General features: G+C 36.1%; 1 protein-coding gene and 1 long non-coding RNA gene across 3 annotated transcripts in view; both read right to left on the bottom strand.

Moving 5' to 3' along the window:
* LOC123876393 (N-alpha-acetyltransferase 15, NatA auxiliary subunit) overlaps positions 1–22945 on the bottom strand; it is a 133436-nt gene that overhangs the window by 73705 nt on the left and 36786 nt on the right. The window lies entirely within an intron of this gene.
* On the bottom strand, positions 704–21446 carry LOC123876401. The gene is made up of 3 exons (XR_006798347.1): positions 21156–21446; positions 15185–15187; positions 704–714 (listed from the first exon to the last, which is right to left on the bottom strand). It is a non-coding gene; the product is annotated as an uncharacterized LOC123876401 (long non-coding RNA).

Below are 22945 nucleotides of genomic sequence, written 5' to 3'. Positions count from 1 at the left end.
CTAAGGAGTAGCGAACTATGTTTTGACAAGAACGCCTATGGAGTGATTAATTTCGTACAAGTATGATTACAATATATCACATTGACAAGTGTAAATTAAAAATTTATAACACCCCCGACAAGTGAAGGTTACAGTAACTAGGAAAGACCTGATAACTTTCAAACGGCTGAACCGATTTTCTTGGACTATTCCGCGCCTACGATCCAAAGTATCTGAGTTTTCCAAAACATCATTTTCAAATGAATAATTATGTATCTTGGCAACGTCCATCTTGACAGCTTGACATTTGTCAATTGACATATTATTATGAACCTAACGGTCATCTAACCTTCTTTTCTACAAGAAAACTAGAAAAGAGCTGATAACTCTTAAACGGCTGAACCAATTTTTTTGGATTATAGCTAAGAACACTCTCGATCGAGCCACCTTTCAAACAAAAAAAAGTAAATTAAAATCGGTTCATTCGTTTAGGCGCTACGATGGCACAGACAGATACACAGATACACACATACACAGACACACAGATACACAGATACACACGTCAAACTTATAACACCCCTCTTTTTGGGTCGGGGGTTAAAAATGAATAAAAACGTTGAATGAATAATTTGCAGTTTAAAGTTTGTCTTAACGAATAATTCAAATAATTGAAACCTCAATCAACTTATTTTGTAAAGTTACCAAATTAACCAACACTTATATTAAAACTTTGCCCTGTTCTTGGTATCATCTTTTCTTTATGCTTCTGCGTCATAATTGTTTTAAATAGCAGATTTCATTCAGAAGCCATAAATCAAGCACATTTATATCCATCTCATAAACAAACTGTTATATAAATGATACATAGGTGCGGTCGCAAATCCTCCTGGTCAAAGGTGACTAGGCTAACGGTAAATACCATTTTGGTGACTCGGTCAAATACCGGAACCGGACCGTTGTTGTGATAAATGATGCTAATAGGTCAGGAGCTCACCATCGGCATCAGGTTAAATGATGATTGACGGTCTGAAATCATTACTCAATTAGAAAGCAGAAATGAATGTAGTTGCACTTTTTAGGGCTTTGTATTATGTATAGGATTGTGTACCTATATGTACTATGCTAAGGTAAATGGTTTCGGGGTTACGTCAAAATCACGGATTAAACTGAGTATAGTCCAAACCAAGTCTTTGAGTAAAGAAATCATAAAATGCTAATATATTCAGTACAATACTTCAAGCGTTAAATCCCTCGGGTGAAAGATGACTCGGTCAACGGAACGATGCGCCTTGAACTTGCTGATTGCCTAATAGCCAGCGGGTCTAGAGGCAGTGCGCACATTGGATATTGAGGAAGTGCTGACCTTTACCATCACTGAGACGTTCAATATGGAATCAAATCAATCTCTGACCTTGATTGATCGTGTTATGTTTGGATTCATACAACATATTCCAGCCATTATTAAGGCCAGATCAAAGTTACATCATCGAGCTACTGTCCAAGCTAGAAGTCTTTTCACAACGCAACGATTCAGTACGACACTCCAAGCGTAAATCCCTCGGGTGAAAGATGACTCTGTTAACGGAACGATGCGCCTTGAACTTGTAGATTGCCTGATAGCCGCCGGGCATGGAGTCTGTGCGCGCATCAGATGTTGAGGAAGTGCTGACCTTTTGCTTCGTTTATGGTAACAAAAGGTGCGGTCAACGGAACTTTGCGAACTTGAACTAGTAGTTTTGGTGCTTATGGTTTGCAAGACTACTTTGTTTTATTATTTCGCGACTGAATTAACTGAATGCATATTTAGATTTTGATCTAAACAGTACTAGCTCCAATGACACCACCGAAGATATCGGCCTCTAAAACCTAAAGACACAAGTCCTCCATTCTGAACTACATAATGTCTATTGTCAATCCATCGATTAAAATTCTGAAGTTTTTATCCGTCAGCCTATCAGCCTGCATTCGAGCACTGCCTGCATATCAAAAAATCATATGTTTTGACAGCATTTTATGAGAATGCGCTACCACACACGGTCTTCACTCTTTAATTGTGCAAAATGTTGAAAAAATCACCCGAGTGCGGAACCCTTCAGTGTCTGACTCGCACTTGGCCGATTTTTGAAGATTTTATCCCTCAGACAAACAACACAACCGCTAACAGATAGGTATGTGTAATGAAGTAATAATAACTACTAATGGATAAAACGAATTTGTCTGTTCTAAAAGAATAATGTATGGGTAACATTAAAAATAGTTAATAGGAACAAAAAGGCCGCGGTGGAATTCTTAGCCATTGTTAAAGATTAGAAACTAGTCAGCCAAGCCATACGAGGGTCACACGGCACACCTTTTGTCTAAAAGCTATTATAGAGAGTGAGTTTGGAGGAATGATCAGTAGAACTAATGATTTTAAGCTTATTTCGTGGTTTAAGCATGTTTATGCAACTGAGTCGCAATATCGGCAGTTAACAAAACTAAATTTATCGTGGTATCTGCCCGTTATTTACAATATAAAATGATCAGTATAACTTTTATAACTTTGAGGAATTAAATCTTCAAAAAACAGTGCTATTAGAATAAAGTAAAATTTCTTAATAGCATTTATTTGGCAAGAAAATCTTGATGATGATTGAAGAAAGTAAAGTCTCGATACAAACCATATTTCATGCGACTCTTTAATTTTTTCATTTCTCAAAGGCTGTCCTATCCTAAGAAAATCTTAATCTTCTTAAAATGTATCTTAAGAAAATTAAGCCTATTTCGTCATTCCATGTTTTTTCCATTGCAATTCATTGACTGCAGCAAATGTCAAAAGAGAGTGGTAGAGTAGTACAGTGTACATTCTTGACTCTTCACTTATCATAAGTGGCATATGCTGTCTTTAGGAAATAAACTCATTTCATTTCAGCTATGTATCATTCAACAGAATCACAAAAGAGCCGTTTTAGCATTTAGCCACTAGGCATTTGATAAAAAAAAATCAGTCACCTTATCCACTGACTAATCCCAAATCTCACTCTCTAATATCGTTTTCTTGTCTGGGTTATTCCCGTAACTGACATAAATGTTGTTTTAGAATTACAGAAAATATATGGGACACCTATAACCTCAAAAAGTAAAAAAGCTGGATATTTTATTGTGTTTTTATCAATAAAATACAAAATTATTCCATTAGTTTGTATCAAAAGAATTAAAAATAAGAGCACTTTTTGTGATGTTTTTTATGGTGCCTCTCCCATCGAATATAGCAATTAGATCGGAATTTATATGACCTTTCTGAGCTTTTGCATCATAAAAGCTATTGTGTTTTGATAATGCTTTTTTTTGCGCGTTTCATTGTTGATTTAAGTTTAGTAGATTTTAGTTTCAATAAAAAAGAAAAAAAAATTAGTCGTTGAGTAGGTATACTTTTGTTATTGGAACTGTCTTGCTGATGCTTGGTAAACTAACTACATATTTTATTTACTTCATTTTTTATTCTAAATCTAGTGGAATATAGCGAGAATTCAGGTGAACGGGAAGTCAAACAGAGATGCAATCCAGATAACTAAGAATCATAACAGTTTGGCAAGCCCCCTTGGTCTTTACGAGGTATCGTACCCAAAAGTAAACGTGAAAGTTCAAGTAGAGAAAAAAGAAGTGCCAAGATTGCTAGTTAAATATAATCGAAACAAATCAAAAATCCACACTAATTACTACCCATATTATAAATGACAAAGTATCTTTATTGGTTTGTTCTTCAAACACGTCGCAACGTAGAAACTGATAGACTTGTTTGTATGGGTATTTGCTTGCATGGGTATTGGGTATAGTTAAAGACCTGGATAAGTGACTGCTACTTTCTTTGCCGAAAAATCAAGGAGTTCCCACGGGTTGCAAAAAACTAAATTCACACGAAATCGCGGGCATCAGCTAGTGTTAAATTATTATAAATGAAAAAGTGTGTCTGTCTGTATGTCTAGATATGTAACTTTTTCAAGGCCTATCCTCTTAATATCACGAAATTCAGTACACAGACAGCTTGCATCCGGGAGAGCTACTTTTTGTTCCGAAAATCATTTCACCACATTTTACTGTCAAAAAAACCATACAGACAAAGCCGGGAACTTTCGGGGGCATCATCTAGTAACCTGTATCAGATAAACATAAACAAAAAAACGGGCGGAATTGAGAACCACCCCCTTTTTGTAAGTCGGTTCAAAATCACAATAGCGGCCGTGAACAACTTCACTAATGCGTTGCTAATTTAATCGCAAACGTTTAACAGCTATGTTACGTGCAAGTGTTTACGTGCGGTTAACTTATAACTGTTATACAATCACATTAACCTTTAACTGGTACCGCTTGTCGTTGATTACTTTACGTATTCACAACGTATTAAAGTTTCGATTCGTTAGATTGATTTTGGACATGAAGGACGAAACTGGAATTCGTCAGTGAAAATTTGATCAACATGTTTAGGTATTTTGTCCAAAGAGCGTCTTATTTAACTTTACAGTACTGAGTTAAGACATAACAGTATTGGGTCAAGACTATCATTTAAATAAAGGAAAAGATGACTGACTGACTGTCTGACTGCACAGTTCAAACAACTGGGCGGATCAGGCTGAAAATTGCCCCGCAGATAGAGCTATTATGGCTCCGCTAAGAAAGGATTTTTGAAAATTTAACCGCTAAGGAGCTAAAATATGGATTTGAAAGTTGAGTAGGTACCTAGTCCATTGGGACAAAGGCGCGGGCATAAGCTAGTAGAAAATAAAGCACCAGTCAAAGTCAAAGCCTTCAAAATCGGTACTGCTGTTCACTTTTTGATAGGCAATTATTGAATTTGACAATTAATGGTGAAAACTGATAACTGATTAGGTAAGTAAACTTTAAACTGAAGCTACGAGAGGGTACCAAACGCGCCCTGGTCTGTGAAGCCCAGAACAAACTAGGCCAGAATACATATGTATTTAAAATATTGATGGAACTATGCAGATATTATGTTTTACTGTACCCACCTAACCAGTTAATAATAGAACTGGAAAACATAGTTAATCACGTTTGGTAAATAAGTAAGGTTTTTGTGTGATTTTTTAATTTATCTAGTCGTGACTCCTGCGTAATGGTATGTCAAACTGCCAACACTTGACGCATATTAAATTACTATACACCCAAGCTGATGTCTAACACTAAATTTAAGAAGGAAAATTAAATAACTTTATTTTTATTCACTATAGGCAAGCGCTTGACCACAATCACACCTGATGGAAAGTGATGATATGGTCTAAGATGGGACGCGTTTACCTAGGTGCCTATTCACTCATGTTTTAAAGACTGTTTAACTGTGTTCAATGTAACGGGGACACGTATTCTGAATAAAATATTCGACGAAAATCCCTCAAAACCCGAGTGGTTTTCCCCAAGTCTGATAAATCTAACCAAGCACTGGTTTTGATGTGAACGTTTATAAATCGTAGGAATTTACGCAAAACGTGTCGAAATGCTGCATTCCAACATCACATATTCAGGTATGTATTTTTTTCAAGATCAACGGTAAGACCACTCTTTTAGGCATAACATTAATATGTATGTGTTACAAACGAACATAAATTAACTAAACTAGATCTCCCGTCAACAGCGTGAACATCACCCGTTACAAATATATGATACCCGCGGCTTCGTTCCCGTGGATATAGATTTTTCGGAAAAATGTCGTGGGAACTCATTGATTTTCTGGGATAAAAAGTAGCCTATATGTTAATCCAGGGTATAATCTATCTACATTCCCAGCCAAATCCGTGAAGTAGTTTTTGCATTGAAAGAGTAACAAACATCCATACATACAAACTTTCGCGTTTAGGTATTAACCCCCGACCCAAAAAGAGGGGTGTTATAAGTTTGAAGAGTGTATCTGTGTATCTGTCGGTGGCATCGTAGCTCCTAAACTAATGAACCGATTTTAATTTAGTTTATTTTGTTAACCCCCGACCCAAAAAGAGGGGTGTTATAAGTTTGACGTGTGTATCTGTGTATCTGTGTATCTGTGTATCTGTGTGTCTGTGTATCTGTGTATCTGTGTATCTGTGTATCTGTCTGTGGCATCGTAGCGCCTAAACGAATGAACCGATTTTAATTTAGTTTTTTTGTTTGAAAGGTGGCTTGATCGAGAGTGTTCTTAGCTATAATCTAAAAAAATTGGTTCAGCCGTTTAAGAGTTATCAGCTCTTTTCTAGTTTTCTTGTAGAAAAGAAGGTTATATAACCGTTAGGTTCATAATATTATGTCAATAGACAAATGTCAAGCTGTCAAGATGAACGTTGCCTAAATACATAATTATTTATTTGAAAATGATGTTTTGGAAAACTCAAATACCTTGGATCGTCGGGGGTGCTATAAATTTTTAATTTACACTTGTTTAAAAGGTGGCTTGATCAAGAGTGTTCTTAGCTATAATCCAAGCAAATTGGTTCAGCCGTTTGAAATTTATCAGCTCTTTTCTAGTTACTGTAACCTTCACTTGTCGAGGATGTTATTAATTTTTAATTTACACTTGTATTTTAAAGTAGGTACACAACAATATGAGAATTCAACATTTTAGGAATCATTTTGAGCGTGAAGGCTCTTTTCGATTAAAACTAAGGAATCAATAGAAGTAGGCACTTAGTTGTACGTGTTGTAAACATGATACAATTACGTAAGGCAGTGTTCGAAATGCCTACTGGTCTAGATTGTGTGCCGCAACGTGGTATTAGATGATGTGTAGCAATGGTAACATCGTATGGCAGTGGCTACATGTACCGCCCCATGATTACATTTCACTTACATAATTATGTTGGAACAGGCGTTAATTGGTATGAAATCATTTTTTTTAGGGTTCCGTACCAAATTGGTAAAAATTGAACGCTCATGGTGCGACTTTCTCCGTCCGTCTGTCTCAGTCGATTATTTCAGTAAATATTAATGCTTTCGACATTAAAGGAATAGTTGTATATAATAACAGTGGCCCAACACCATTGGAAAAAAATCAAAAACTATTTTTTGTTAAATTAAAAAAGAGGGGGAAATTGGGGGTTTGAAATTTCCGTTTCGTTATAAAATCGAAAAAAATGAAATACGAGTATTATGGTCAATAGAAGTTAATGTACATTTTACAGGAAAAATAAAACCCTTGTTAACTATGATTATATTAAAATAAACCTCTACAAAGTTAGTTTTGCGTTTCGTGAACAAAAGTGATTCTTACCGTTTTAAATCTTCTGTAGAACGGAACCCACGGTGCGTGACAATGACTCACACGAGGCCGGTTTTTTTTCTATTAGGCCACTTAAAGCCAGATACTTACATGTAAGTATTGCCTACTCTCATACCAAAGCGATAAAAATTACTTATGCAAAAAGCAGAGTGCTCTTCAGCAGAAAATCTTTTTGAAGAAATTCATATTGACTTCATCAGTTCGATAGGACTCCTTACTTTGCAATTTGCTGTTCATTCTATTTTAATAAGTTCAGTGTACTTTGATACACATCGAGAAAGTCTTCGTATAACGAGATCCTACGCTGGAAAGATCGTCAGATTTATTTTTAACCCCCGACCCAAAAAGAGGGGTGTTATAAGTTTGACGTGTGTATCTGTGTATCTGTGTATCTGTGTGTCTGTGTCTCTGTGTATCTGTGTATCTGTGTATCTGTGTATCTGTGTATCTGTCTGTGGCCTCGTAGCGCCTAAACGAATGAACCGATTTTAATTTAGTTTTTTTTGTTTGAAAGATGGCTTGATCGAGAGTGTTCTTAGCTATAATCCAAAAAAATTGGTTCAGCCGTTTGGAAGTTATCAGCTCTTTTCTGGTTTTCTTATTACTTTTATCCCAGGGCCACCAGAGGTAACGTATTTTCTGACATAGGAAATATGTACGATTGAGTAGTGTTAGTAAGTACTAAGAAGGCATGCCTAGCCTACCTGCTAGCTTGCTTAGATGGCCAATTTTCAGGTATCTGATAATCAAGGTACATAAAAACATTACTTACCTCACGTAAATTCTCCAAGCTGATTTTTACGTATATTTTAGGCAATATCCTTAAAAATAAGTCGCCAATACTCCCAGACACTTCCCGCGTCGGCCGTATTGCTTTGCAAACGCTTTAAAGCTCCCAAAATAAGTAATTACTTAACTGCACGTAAATTCTGATGCGCCATTTTTATATATGTCCACCAGACAACTATTTAAAACTTTTTACAAAAAGACAGACCGATCCAGAGGGCCAATCATCCCCTAAATTCAATTTTAATGCCTCTGTGGGTTTGAGCGCGAGGGCATTATCTACGCGCATGAGACTGAGTGAGACATGTATTAGGATAGGTATATTGACTTCTCTCTCACTCTCTTATAGTTTACTTATGTCAATTAATTATTAATATTTAAAAAAATCTGCTAAAAATTAAAAAAATTGGAGAATTTACGTGAGGTAAGTAATGTTTTTATGTACCTTGATTACCTGATACCTGAAAATTGGCCGTCTAAGTAAGCTAGCAGGTCTGTAGGCATGCGTTCTTAGTACATACTAACACTACTCAATCGTCCACATTTCGTTCGTCAGAAAATACGTGACGGCTGGTGGCCCTGGGATCTTTCACTATTGTAACAGAGGTTCATAATATTATGTCAATTGACAAATGTCAAGCTGTCAAGATGGACGTTGCCTAGATACATAATTATTTATTTGAAAATGATGTTTTGGAAAACTCCGATACTTTGGATCGTAGGCGCGGAGTTTCTAATTTATTAAATATTATAATCACAGCTAAACGGGAAAACATCAATTCAATTATAATATCCAACAGTCAACCAAAGGCCACGAACAATCAATCAAAACCCAAACCATAGTCAAACTATTTTTAGGGTTCAGTAGGCATCTGTAGAGAATAAAAAGATGTTGTAACCTCGACAGTTGTAGTCGCGTAGGTGTGCATGTCACCATTAAATATCGTAGGAGGCGATGACCCTCCGCGCGACTGAGGTTCCCGCTTCGTAGTCGCTTTGTCGCGCAGGTTTGGATGATGCATTAGGCGCACCTTCTTTTATTTTATCTGCATGAACTCAGCTTATTTACTTTGACAAAATACTTTAAAATTCATCATCATCAGGATCAACCCATCGCCGGCTCACTACTGAGCACAAGTATCCTCTCAGAATGAGAAGCTACCACACTGGCCAAGCACGTATTGGCACACCTCACGCACCTTTGAGGGAGCATTATGGCCAACTCCCAAGCATGCAGGTTTCCTGAAGGAAAACTCCTTCACCACTTCGTTGTCTGTTTGTGTGTCCGTCTGTCGCATCTTTCAAGAGAATCAAAACTTATAAATTGGGTACTTCCCGTTTACCTAGAATCATGAAAGGCAGGTAGCAATATTTTATAGCCCAAGCACTTTACTCCTGTGGCCCAAGTAAAGAGAAAAATCCGACAACTGAATTGTCATTACATAAAAAAAAAACTTGTACGGAACTCTTCATGTGTGAGGCAGACTCGCAATTGACCGGTTTTTGAAAGTTATGTCAAATAAAAATTTGACATGCAATAACAAACAAAATGAAATACAAGCCACTTTATTCCTTATTTCATCGGGTGAAAGTCGATTTCAATTTAATCGTATATCTTAAAAAGCGAACTATATTATACGACTACGTAAAATGGGTACATCTTTAAAGCAACGACATTTAGAAACAGATATTTCGTTTTGGTCGTGTTAAACTATGTGAGTCATTCAGATAATTCTTGATTTAGTGATGTTCGGTTAAAAATATTTCATGGAACGTATAATTAACATAACATTGATGTTACTTTTGAAAAGATATTAGCTGCCTTATTGGATTTATATTATTATAGAAATTGGGTTTTAGAATGGCACAAATAAACGGTAATTTATAAATAAAAGTTTAAAAAGCGTGAAATAAAAATTAAATTAAAAATTTAAAAAACCCCCGACACATAAACCTCTAAAAAGTAAAAAAATAATAGGTAAGTATGTATGGGCCTTTTAAGAATAGTATAAATAGTAAAGTTTTTATCCAAGCGTTCGTTGCGTCGGGGGACCGCTAAAGACTATTCTTTCTATAACAGATGATTTTCATAGTTTATGATAGGTAGCGGTCCCCTGGCGCAACGAACGCTTGGATAAAAACTTTACTATTTATACTATTCTTAAAGGGCACATACATACTTACCTATTATTTTTTTACTTTTTAGAGGTTTATGTGTCGGGGGTTTTTTAAATTTTTAATTTAATTTTTATTCACGCATCAAAATAAATTCGTGAAACGTTTCCATTCATTAAAATTCAAATTAATCGTCGAATAAACGAAACACTCAGGAGCTAAATATAAATATGAGTTTGATAACATCTCGTGCGACATATTCGCGAAGTTTAATAATAAACTGAATCAAATACGGAATTGGCACAAAAGCCGCACTCAGAAAAAGGTATACAGGGGGTGTTTTATTTTTTATAGAATAAAAGTGCAAATTGCATAGCTCTTTCGTTTTTTCAATCGCCAGATAAACTTTGACTAAAGACAGGTTTCATGTACAAAACCTAACAAACCTCTTTGTTCCTTAGATAAAACTTATTTGACGATTGAAAAATTGTCCCGAAAAGTACCTACTTAGTGAGTTATTACCTATTCAATTTAAATTACAAAAAATTAAATCAAAATATATCAAGATATATTATAAAACAAGAAGTGTCAATTCAATACCTATCCATAAAAATCTCAATTTGCTAATATTAGCATAACGCTTTATTGCACCTTCATTAATTTATTTAGCATCTTTATTGCTTACCAGATAAATGTACAAGTCTTACTTATTCATCATCTTATTCTTCTTTTGCATATCGTATGATCTCTTTTCCATTACGACATTCGTTCTCTTTTGTAGCAAGGGAGGACATACTCGTAGATCAGATGTGGATATTAAGATACCGTCGCCTAATATTTTCAAGAAAATGTACAATTAATTAAGAAATTAAATTCCTTTTTTGGTTAAAATAAATACACCACGCGCTGTATAAATATCGTCAACAATAATGATGACTCATAGAGTAATTGAACCTTTCACGAGAATTCGCATAATAGAAAATAATCACCCGTACACATAAACGAATTCGAAAATAAGCCGGTAATACAAGTAGTTGAAATTACGACACTTTTCATGGAAAATTTATGACATAAAGAATAATATAAGACTCATAGGGTAATTAAATCTTCATGAGACTTCACATATATAGAAAACAATCATCCGTACCTACATATAATCTAACTCTAAAATAAAATGAGCCGGAATCACAAGTAGACGAATTTACGACTCTTTCCATAGAAAATTTGTGACAGGGCACAAGCAATGAGTAGTGTCTTTGCTAAGATTCATGAAATAATGTCAAACTGAAATATTAGCTTGGCAAAGCTCCTATATATACTCTCATAGACAAGTGTAAATTAAAAATTTATAACACCCCCGACAAGTCAAGGTACTAGTCCAAAGTATCTGAGTTTGCCAAAACATCATTTTCAAATAAATAATCATGTATCTAGGCAACGTCGATCTTGACAGCTTGACATTTGTCAATTGACATAATATTATGAACCTAACGGTTATCTAACCTTCTTTTCTAAAAGAAAACTAGAAAAGAGCTGATAACTCTTAAACGGCTGAACCATTTTTTTTGGATTTTAGCTAAGAACACTCTCGATCAAGCCACTTTTCAAACAAAAAAAAGTAAATTAAAATCGGTTCATTCGTTTAGGCGCTACGATGCCACAGACAGATACACAGATACACAGACACACAGATACAGACGCCAAACTTATAACACCCCTCTTTTTGGGTCGGGGGTTATAAAAATAGTCAATGTCTGAAGCTTACTCGCTTCTAGAAATGACTAATTACTCCTACCTATAGTTAAGCGTTCGCCAGACAATTTTTTTTTCTTTTTAGGAGATACTGTCGTTAGAAATGTTACACTTAGTTGATTATTTCAAATATTTCTTTTTTGAGAAATAGGTATTTCTCTGGAGCCGGCTTTGGAATAAATATTTCCAATAACTCTATCTATCATTAAAATCTAACAAGCCGGAAAGACACTGAAGTTACCAAATCAGAAAATATCGGATAACTGCAAAAAAATAAGCGTGATAAAGATCCATTTAAATGATTAACAACAACAACGATACAATTATTTCTGTGAAAACCATAATGAATAGTTTTTCGCGCGCTTTTCGCCGTCCGCCATCTTGTGGGAAAACGCGGGAAAGTAGAAAGTGGGATTTCATTGTCACTGCAAAGGTCGCTTATTGTTCGATGCGTTCTCATGAAAATCTTAGATAACTCACTATAGATGGTATACTGATTATTTAATTTTATTAAATGTACGCACAACTACTACAAGTATTTCAATTAGATTAAAATCAACGGCAGAACTGAACTGCTTGCTTGAAAGTTGTTAGAGTTCGTGATATTGGATAGACACTTTTTCTACTATAAAAGCTTTTTTTCCTCACACAAAAACATCTTTCATTACCTATTTAACTGAATTGTTTACAATTTTTTAATTAAAAAAAGATGTGTGAAAAAAGGAACCTAACATAGGTATATAAATTAATTCGGCGCCCGCAAGTCGGCTCATAAAATAACATTATTATGTATTATTACATTATTAGGTATGCTAATTATAATTCTCGAGAATCGCGGGTCCACCGTCCTTCCATGTAGAGCGAGTTTCGAGTTGTTTATATTTTGGTGACCATTAATCAGGCTCGCGATATCGCTTTTAACCAAATCGGTAACACTGTCCATCGTGATTGTCCGTTTTTTATCCAGCCGTGGCGCCAGCGTCGACGCCACTTTAAAAACTACCCTCGTCTGACTAATAATAAAGTTGTAATTGGATTGTCGACATTTATGTAAATTTTTGTTTATGTCCTTAGGTGAGAGTCGGTGACATTGACCCACTAGATGATGCTCGCGACTTCGTCTGCATGGATTTGTTTTTTTTTTAATTTCTGTGAAAACTTTTAGATATTCCGCGATAAAAAGTAGTATATTTCACTCTCCAGGTTTTTAACTGTAATCATGCAAAAATCATGTCGGGCCGTTGCTCTGTTGCGACGTGACTGAAGGGCAAACCCACAAACAAAAACACTTTCGCATTTATAATATAGGTACTATATTTTTGAATGACCTCCCTGGCGCAGTGTTAAGCGCTGTGGTCTTATAAGTGGGAGGTCCGGGTTCGATTCCTAGCAGGGGTTTAGACTTTTATAATTTCTAAATCTCCGGTCTGGTCTGGTGGGAGGCTTCAGCCGTGGCTAGTTACCACCCTACCGGCAAAGCTGTGCCGCCAAGCGATTTACGATGCCGTGTAGAAACCAAAGCGGTATGGGTTTAATAAAAACTGCCATACCCTTTCAGGTTAGCCCGCTTCCATCTTAGACTGCATCTACACTTATTACCAGGTGAGATTGTGGCAAGGGCTAACTTGTATCTGAATAACTCAAAATTTAAAAAACTCCCGACGCAAAAAAACCTATACAAGAAAACTAGAAAAAAGCTGATAACTTTCAAGTGGATACCCACGTCAAACTTATAAACACCCCTCTTTTTGGGTCGGGGGTTAATAAAATAAAATAAAGTGTATCTCTGTACCAAGTTCCGTCAAAATCAGGTAAGCAGATGGGGCCGTGGAAACGAAGCAGATAGACAGACACACTTCGCAGGATCTAATAAACGTCGGAAGGGCAGAATGCTGTCGCCGGTGTCCGCGGGTTTCCCGGCCGGCCGGCGTCGCATGCCAGCGGCCCGCGTGGAATGCGGAGATGACCGCTCTTTTCGGCATATTCGGCCTTTCTCATTACCATACGACCGCGTCGGCGCCTGTATTATTTATAATATTTATTAATTAGGTGATTGACGCAGTAATATAAACATGTGATTAAGGCGCTTGCGTCCTTAAGGCCTCATTTACACGAGAGCTTTTTTAACGTCCATTAAAAAGCGTCCAAATAGAACAAATGTATTCCCAAGTATCTGTTCACACGTCACGCTTTTTTTACAAATACTTGGGAAAACATTTGTTCTATTTGGGCGCTTTTTAACGGACTTTAAAAAAGCTCTCGTGTAAATGAGGCCTAAGAGGAATTTGTTGTGGGCTTCTTCTCAGATTATAGAAGCCGTTTGGAACCCTTATCATTATTATCTTACAAATTGATAATAAAATCATCAAGTGTACCTACAAGGTACCCAATTTGAATAAATGCTTTGAGTTTGAGTTCATTTGCTCCAAACAAAGTAGTTTGGCTGCCATGAACATGCAGAACTCAACGAAATTTTGTAGATATATACGTTCTAAAGTTATTTAAGTTCGCTTAATTATTTGGTCTTCTTAAACAGCTACTGTTACAATTAATAATTACTTCTAAGTACACTAAAACTTGTAATCCTATTTGCCCTTATTTTTGTATTAAGTTTAAAATGCAAAATTATAACTGTAACGCTACAAATAAATGAATGAAACAAAACCTCCAGATTTCCGTAAAAGTGTGTTGTCGCACAGCCTGGAAGAGTTCCAGCTCAGCATAGCGCTGTAACGCCGTGAGCGCTGATTTTCAGCCGGGATCCTGATCTTATTGATTAGGTAATTACTTAATTGGTGACACGTGACTTCGTTGCTATTTTAATAAATTGATTCCGTTGTGATCTGGACCATCTAAGTTATTTTGTTAGGTCGTGGCCTTTGAAAATAATATGTTAATTAAAAAAAAAATGATGAATTGATATTAATTTTAAGATGTCTGTATCACTATTTCATAATTAATGACTACAAAATGAGTTCTTAATCAGAAACGGTCATATATCAAAAGTGATCAATATTCAATTGATTTCTTAAAAGAATTCAAGTTACAAATATTCCAAAGCATAAAATGGTTTATTGGCGTAGTTCGGTAGTTCGTAGCATTTAGTTTTGAATACTCAAAAGAGCTATATTGGGTGGAGTTTTCCAGTAACTCGTGACATATTGTTTCAACATGAACAAAAAAAAACTAAAATAACAACAAGTGTAAATTAAAAATTTATAACACCCCCGACAAGTGAAGGTTACAGTAACTAGAAAAGAGCTGATAACTTTTAAACGGCTGAACCGATTTTCTTGGATTATAGCTAAGAACACTCTCGATCAAGCCACTTTTCAAACAAAAAAAACTAAATTAAAAACGGTTCAATAGTCTAGGAGCTACGATGCCACAGACAGATACACAAATACACACGTCAAACTTATAACACCCCTCTTTTTGGATCGGGCATTAAAAATAGAAAGAAGTAGAATACAAAAGGCGATCTAGGTTCCGTGCCTCAAAAGGAAAAACGGAACCCATATAGGATCACTTTATTGTGTGTCTGTCTGTCTGTCTGTCAGTCTGTCGTGTTTGTCAAGAAAAACTATAGGATACTTACTTCCCGTTAACTTCTTAGCCCGCATCTTAGTCAACATCATCACTTACTATCAGGTGAGATCGTTGCCAAGAGCTAACTGGTATCAAAATAATATTAAAGCGTCACTAATAATATTATCAGCGATCCGTCTGTCGGCTCTCCTATGTTATGGTGAGGAAAACCTCAAAGTAAAATAAATATATTATGCACTTAGCCGTATGTGAATTAAACGTGAGAAACTCAGAGAAAAGGCTAAAGCTAATTACAACTTGATTTTACATTGCAAAGACACGATCGAGACTAATCTTAGGACGTGAGGAAAATACATAAGCAACAATAGAGTATTTAACATTTACGATGTCAGACCTTTAATGATCATAAATACTGGTTTGATTACAAACAACTATGCAACTACTAGGACTTAAGTACTTGTTATGAAAGTGGTGATAGGCTAGTGGTTAGGACGACCTGTCTGCTGTTAAGGGTTCGAGGGTTCGATCCCGGGCACTCCCCTCTAACTTTTCGAAGTTATATGCATTTTAAACAATTAAATTTCACTTGCATTAACGGTGAAGCAAAACATGGTGAAGAAACCGGCATGCCAGAAAATTTCCCATAATGTTCTCAAAGGTGTGTGAAGTTTGCCAATCCGCACTTGCGGACGAAGACGTGGGCATCAGTTAGTATACTATATATATCTACAATTCTATATAATATATAGTCTAGCAAGATATAGTTAAAACGCCGGTATCTTATAACGATGGAAACATTAAAACTCCCTGCAAACCGTTTGGAAACCGGGGAAGGCCTGCCAATGTGCCTTGTCGTCATTCTAGTAGCTTAGAACTCCAACTTTATCGGTTATGCGAACTATGTACGTGCACATTGCAACATCAGCTTCGCAACTGAGCAGTTACTCTTTCAAAAAGCCAAGTCATGTTCTGATAATATTACAAATGCGAAAGTTTGTTTGTTTGTTGGTTTATCTTTCAATCACGCAACAGAGCAAGGGATCGATGTGATTTTTTGCTGAGAGTGGCATACGCTACTTTTATCCCGCAAAATAAAGAGCATCTACGCGAACGAAATCGCGGGCATCAGCTATGTCTTGTCTATGGGTAACTTTCAATCTACCTGAATCGTGTTTTTTATGTAAAGCAAAACAGTAATAATGCTTTAGAAAGCTATTTTATAGTATACTTCGACGGGAATTATATTTTACTCTAATTAGATACCCGGAGCAATAATTTCCAATCCGTTTGTCAACAATACCGAGCGGACATTGCATTATGTCCCTTTCCCTTGGCCGGTCCAACTTATGGTTTCCAGTTAACTTTCTATGTGTCCACTGCGTCCGTGGAACCTGTTCTCGTGTATTATGTAATAAAATTTCGTAAAAACTTCATTCAGCAACTCAAATACCAGGTCCAGACCACGACTTGACAATAAAGGTCATAGGTATCAACTTGGTTCTTTTATAAACTCTCAACTCTGCCTTTACAAATGTGTGGATTCATCTCGATCCTGAGACCCATTGGTATTTGGCACTTGCAAAGGACACAGGTCGATTCAGGATCAAACCGAGAGTTCCCTCACTCTAGTGCACTCTGCTATGGATAAGAAGTCTTAACAGGGCTCTCTCCGTCACTCGTTTCATACAATCGTAGTTCCAATTTCATTTGAATATTAAGCAACCAAAGTCCATGAAATTTTGCAGACATTTTCTAGAAACTAATATCTGTGTCTGTGGTGTTTTAGATTTTTCTAAAAATATATGTAGTTTTAAAATTACAGGGGCTCAAAGATTTGTATGAAATTTTTTAAGACCGCGTAACTTTGAAACCGAATATTTTAACAGAAATCTGGAAAACCACAGACATAGATATTAGTTTTTAGAATATGTCTGCAAAATTTCATGGACTTTGGTTGCTTAATATTCAAATGAAATTGGAACTACGATTGTATGAAACGAGTGACGGGGAGAGCCCTCTTAAAGATGATGCTGTTGATGATGTCTTGATGATGATGATTTGTTTTTCCTTAGTACGAAACTAAAAGTAGTAAGTAAATAGAAAACTTTACCATTGTATATTAGACACGGGAAATTTAAATGATCATTGATCATGCAAAATGTAAGTGCAGATTAGCAACAATTCGATTCAAATAAATCAGGTTTAAAAAGATCGGATTACGTATAAGGAAAACATTCGTGACGAGGAAAACGCGGAATTTTGATTTTACATAAAAACCTTGAATTATTATATCAACTAAACAACTGTCGTCTTTTTAACAATAACCATACATAACTACATACATAATAAATACATAACTGCGTTTGTCTGTAACTTTCTTTTCACGGCCCATCCGTTAAGCCTATTTTGACGTTTGGAACAGAGATACCTTGCACCCCGGGGTTCAACATTAGCTGTATTTGGTCTTGAAAAATTAAAGATTTCCTACGGGATTAAAAAAAAAAACCACGTGGACAAAGGTCCGGGCATCATCTATTTAGTAGAGATAGCTTGCATCTCGAGATGAATGTTGGTTACTTTTTATCCTGGAGAAACAAAAAATTTGTTCAGAGAAGAATATACTAAGGTTACCTACTTATAACACTAGAAAAATAGAGTTCAAGAGATTTTCAAAAACCTTAATCGACTCGGACGAAATCGCGGACGTCATCTAGTGAGTAGTGGGTATTATAATAATTTATATAGACTTGCGAAAGATCTGCGTCACGACTTGACAACAGGGGGTCTCCTCACCTGACGGATATACTCGTAGGATGGGATTCGGGACTTGACCCGTGAGACGGACACCAGTGCCCGATCATTTAATTGAAATCGTGATCTTAGTTTTTTACAAAGGGACCAAAAATCAATTCCAGAGGTTTACGGGTTTATAGATTTGGGACTTATATTCCGGTAATTAATTGGAATGTTGGATAGACCTGTTTATTGACTCCGAGCGTAATATGTAATTTTTACAAATTTTTACGGTGAGGTGATGGAATTCCCAATAATCCTGAAACACGTACTACCCAAACGCCAATTTTCAAAGATATAACTTGAAAAATGTCGGACTTTCATACAAACTTTCATCCCGTATCTAATCGCTCTTGGGGGTAGAATGTCTAAAAACCGTGAAACACGTAATTCTTCATCTTTAACCAAAAAGTCAAATATATAATTCTCATAGATATAACTTGAAAAAATGATGAATCAACTTTCATACAAACTGTCACCTCTTATTTTGTATTTAACCTCATACGGGATGGTATTTCCAATAATCCTTTCTTAGTGGGTGCTTCTAACGCCAGCGGTTTAGGCTGTGCGTTGACAGATCAGTCAGTCACTCAGGACAGATCTTTTTGAATACATATACAAAAGGTTCAGCCAATCACAACAATAAAGTTAGCAACAATGTGAATCACAATTTTGCCCCCTTCGCGTTACATTTCACCCCTTAAAATTCGTGCGTACGAGAACTACAAGAGACTACTAGGACCACATAAGGTTACGGATATCTTACTAAAGGGTCATAAATGTAAGGAAGGTTTTCTTGAACCTTCTAAAGGTCAAGATGATTGAAGCATTTTCGAAATGTAAAAACATTAGCGAAAAAAATATAAAAACATATTAAATATACTACATAATATTATCCTCTTATCATAACTGTCTCACTATGTTACTTGGGTATTGTGTTCGTCGAAAGTGATAAAAAACTTAACGACTCTCCAAATAGCCTGACAACAGACAAATTATAAAACGACTCCAAATAAAAAACCAGGGGACCTGCTTTTTTTACCTCCACCAGGATCCGCGTACATCCCACGCACTTAAAAAGCTTATGGCGCATTACATGGAAGAATTTATATCTCTACCTACACCTATATGTAAATTATAGTTTATCTGTTTATTTGCTTAAGGCAAAAACCACCATAACGAATAGGACAATCTTTTGCTCAGCTCTGGTCGATCAGCTTTCTACTAAACTTATCTAAAGTAGCCTTTTGGCAAATTCAAATTCAAATTCAAAATATTTTTATTCAATTAGTTTTTTACAAGTTCTTTTGAATCTAAGGTCTAATCTAAGGTAATCTAAAAGGTCTCCTTTTCCACAACTTCCTATTCTGTAATTTACTAAATCACATATAGATGGCCTAGTCCGCAATAAACTTGCAGTGTTCTACATAATAGAGTTAGGTATGTCTTAAACGATGGTACGGAACCCTTCGTGTGCGCGACCGACCCGCATTTGACTGGTTTTTTTATTCCATTACAAGTTAACCCTTGACTGCTCACCGGGTAGTAAGTGAGAATGTAGTCTAAGATGGTAGCGGGCTAACTTGGAAGGGGTATGGCAATATTCTGTATAAACAGCGCCTTATGCGGGTGAAGCAGACACAAAAAGCTAGTAGTATTTTATAATAGCACCTGTTAGTAACAGGTGTTCAGCGGTTTCATTTCAAGTATTACAGTCACGTAAGATACAAATACTTGGAACATCTAGATACAAGTTAATTACTGGTGCAACGTGCAGCGTTTACTTAGGTATTTTATTTAGATGATGGGAAAGCCTACCCGCGTGCCAGTAATCAATATCTAGTTTAGGTTCATAGCAAGTTAGTTAAGTATCTTTGCAAAGAGCCTGATCTTTCCCAATATCTATGAAGCTTACTTTGACTGTGCTTACGGGTAACAAGTGTAAATCCAAAAATTTACTACACCCCCGACAAGTGAAGCTTACAGTAACTAGAAAAGAGCTGATAACTTTCAAACAGCTGAACCGATTTTCTTGGATTATAGTTATCTTCACTCTCAATCAAGCCACCTTCCAAACAAAAAAAAAAAACTAAATTAAAATCGGTTCATCAGTTTAGAAGCTACGATGCCACAGACAGATACACAGATACACACGTCAAACTTATAACACCCCTCTTTTTAGGTCGGGGGTTAAAAACGAATCAAAGTTAGCTTTCTAGAGATCACCCTATCAGTGTAATCAGTGGTGGATTATGTGGTCAGTAATCAGTGATGGATTGAAAGAGTGGATGGGTACGAGAGGTTTGGGAGCTTACTCTCATACTTACCCGTTATTCTAAAGAGTTGGAAGGAAGTCGCTTCAGACTTCACTGATGGAGTTTGGTAAGCAAGTCAAGGAGCCCATCTCGGGCTTCAATGATGAAGTAAAAAGAAAAAAAATGGAAATATCTATCTATCCAGTCTCAATATAAATAATATCCTTAAATTCTATAAAAAGCCACCATTGGAAAAAGTACTCCATTATTGTTAATTTTTTCCCCATTAGGTAGGCTGTTATATCTAGGTAGGTACCACTGTATATAACGGTACTTCATAATGGATCTTTTATTCTTTTATGTGTATAGTTTTCATACAAAACCACCAACCAGTAAATAAGTTACTAGAATTAAACAATACGAATACTGTAAACACATTATTACATCATCATATAAAAACAAAAAATAAGATTGAATCTATAAATAGAGTGCGCGTTAGATTTATATCACATAAAAATTATCATTTCATTTACAACATGAGTACGGTTCTTCCGTAACTCCAACTAATGCGTTATTAGTTAGTATTGCCGGTGGTATTACATTGGATTACGATCGTATGGTCTTTCGATATCCTAATAGGACTACTTTAATACCAGTTCGTGATAATGGGTGTCGTGCACGTATACTGTCCCACCGCCGACGAGGAAGCGACTAGCTATAGACTATTTTTTCGCTCAGAAACGTACGATCGATGTATGATTCCGTGTCATTACAAAAGATAAATATATTAATAGATGATTGTGCTCGTTGGCAGAGAACTATCAACTCTGCCAACGAGAACAACGAAACTATCAACGAGAAGTCTCTTTCCACTAGTTTGTCGTAACGATATGAGCTATCAACGAAAAACTCGCTTAGTGGCGTTCTCTTGGCGGTAAAACACTTGCGATTGTGCACAAAAATTAATTAATGTATGTCAGGCGATTACTCGCCCGTCGTACTTGCACACTCGCTCATAGCCCAGCAACAAAACTATCCCAACTACACACTCACTTCTCGTTGATGAGCACAACTCGATTCTAGTTTTAAACCCAACAATTTTTACGACTTTCTCGCAAATTGCCGGCGCGCGGTGGGACTACTGCTTTATACTGGAGACAATTTGAGCGTTTCTCAAAATCCGCAATCTCATGAGTGCGACGACCTTGGCGCTTATGGCGAAGCGTGCATATCAAGGTCGAAATTCCACTTAGGTCACAGAAAAAATACAATGGCCAAAGGCTTTGTCCGTATGACGTTTTTTTCAAACTTTACTGAATATTTTCTATGTTCAAGTTTTATAGTATTTTTAATCGTTCGTAAATATTTTGCTTTGTAATGAAGTGGCGGTTATAAATAAATAAATAAATAAATAAATAAATAAAAGTTTATTCAGCTCAACAAAATCACAAAAAAAGAATGAAAATAAAAATACAATTCATACAAATTATCAACTAAACTTAAAACTAGAAAATATTAAGACCAATATTGTGTATGTGAGCTAAAAGGGCTCTGCCTCAGCAAGATGCTGCAGTATTTGACTACCGCAGCGTTGATTTTCAGGTAGAGCCCTGGTGTCACGACCAGACAGCGAAACAGTGCATCGACATATTATAATAAATAATGTATTTATATTTTTCTCCACTGCATACCATTTAGATGAAATTTAAAAATCTGCATAAGCGATTTGCCTCCTCATTTCTAACTCGAACCGCTAGGATATGGAACGCCCTTCTTATAATATATGAATATTTCTTAACCTTAGGCTGCATCATCACTTGCCAGCAGGTCTGATTGCAGCCAAGCGCTAATCTATAAATTAAAAAAAAAATGTTTATGTCGTGCATGTTCATCATAATAACTATGTTCAGTTCAGTCAGTTTCAGATGCTTTACTAAGCGTTTGTTTTCCATTATAACGTTTCGCCATGAATAAATGCAGCAACCAAGTTCTAGAGAGTCTATAGTAAAACATATCTGTAATTCTTGAAGATTTAATATGCCGTGTAAGTAGCTAAAGATATTAATTAATTATTTATCACGTGCTGTGCAGTGAAGGAAAATATCGCGAGAAAACCAGAATAGTGTTAAAAGTCATTGGCAGGATATATGTTTCCGCTGGTGGTAGCCATTACCTTGCGAACTGCAGATTTAGATCAAGCGTGATCATATTATTATATACTACTACCGTCCTACTAGTACCTACTACCAGTATTATATATTACTAGATTTTGCATTGATTGATTTGATTGATTGATTGATTTACATATTAGATGATGCCCGCAGCTTCGCCCGCGTGGATTGTCAGATCCCTTGCAGCATCAGGATTGAGGAGTTGGAATCCAAATTTTTTATGGAACAATGTCGCAAAGTTCCCTTAACGATTAAAAAAAAAATTACGCAAATCATAGGTGTACGTGTACATAGTTACAAAACAC

Source organism: Maniola jurtina, chromosome 21 (genome assembly GCF_905333055.1).
Source record: "Maniola jurtina chromosome 21, ilManJurt1.1, whole genome shotgun sequence".
Lineage (NCBI taxonomy): Eukaryota > Metazoa > Arthropoda > Insecta > Lepidoptera > Nymphalidae > Maniola > Maniola jurtina.
This window is presented reverse-complemented; position numbering and strand designations above follow the sequence as displayed.